Below are 1351 nucleotides of genomic sequence, written 5' to 3' on the forward strand. Positions count from 1 at the left end.
CAAAAAATTCACTTGTTACAGAATAAAAATTGGGTGAGGCATATCAAATTGCAGGTTTATAGGTCACAGGAAGGTTTTTGAATAATTTTGTGCTGATTGCTTGTAACAAATGCTGACACCACATTTAGAAAAGAATGATAGCTCTTCTCAGTAATTAGGGAAGCCTGAAGGGCCTGAATATGAGTATGGTTTCAGATGGACTGTAAGCCTTAAATTTGGAGAATAGTTTCCAGCACTATATTTTTCTTGAATGGTTCATCTGGGTTTCTTATCTTCTTTGCCAGGTGAGTCACTTCCAGTGAAAAGTACAATTGTTACAAAGAGCTCAAGAAGAATAAACAAAAGACATGGGATTGTTCTCCTCTCCCTAAAGTGAGCTAAAATCACAGCCTTTGCCTGGTCAGGGTTCGGACACATTTGGAACATATTCACACCTCACGCTCTGCATTCTTCTTGCAAATAATACATAATTATGGAGACATAGCCCCAAGTGGAAAAGGCTGTTTACACAAGCACATACAGCATACAGAAAAGAATACTTTTGACATGCCTGCTTTAGAGATACTTAACAAGTTAATTTCTTTTTATTTCACTTGAGGTCTGTCCTAGCATGCTAGTAGCTGGGCTCTAAATTGCCTTACAGGGATTTCCAAGAGCATTGTGATTTTTATTATTGTTTTCTGAATCTCCTCCAGTTTACAGATGTCTCTTTTGTACTGAGGCACCCCTTTGTCAAACCACCATGTAAGGAAAATCAGTAACGAGGTAGTTGCTGTGCAGCATAACAGTTTTCAATTCCTGATGCAGGGAAAAGGAAAGCCAAGGAACAGGATGTGTGACACTGAGCACTGTGAAGCCTCCAACAGCCAGAAAACATCACACAATAATTGAATGGTTTGGGTTGGAAGGGGTCTTAAAGGTCATCTGGCTCCAATCCCCCCGCCATGGGCAGGGACACCTTCCACTAGACCACATTGCTCAGAGCCCCATCCAACCTGGCCATGAACACATCCCGGGACGGGGCATGCACAGCTTCTCTGGTCAGCCTGTTCCAGTGTCTCACCATGCTCACAATAAAGAATTGCTTCCTAATATCTAAGGCAAACCAGCCCTCTTTTCCATTTAAAGCCATTCCCCCTTGTCCTATCAGTACAAACCATAGCAAAAAGTCCCTGTCCTGTAGCCCCCTTTAAGGACTGGAAGGTTCCATAAGGTGTCCCTGGGGCCTTCTCTTCTTTCAGGCTGAACAGCCCTGATCATCTTGCCTTGTCTTCATAGAGAGGTTCTCCAGCCCTCTGATCATATTCATGGCCTCTTTTGGACTCACACCACCAGATCCAGTTAGGCTCCC

This window comes from Molothrus ater, chromosome 2 (assembly GCF_012460135.2).
Source record: "Molothrus ater isolate BHLD 08-10-18 breed brown headed cowbird chromosome 2, BPBGC_Mater_1.1, whole genome shotgun sequence".
NCBI lineage: Eukaryota > Metazoa > Chordata > Aves > Passeriformes > Icteridae > Molothrus > Molothrus ater.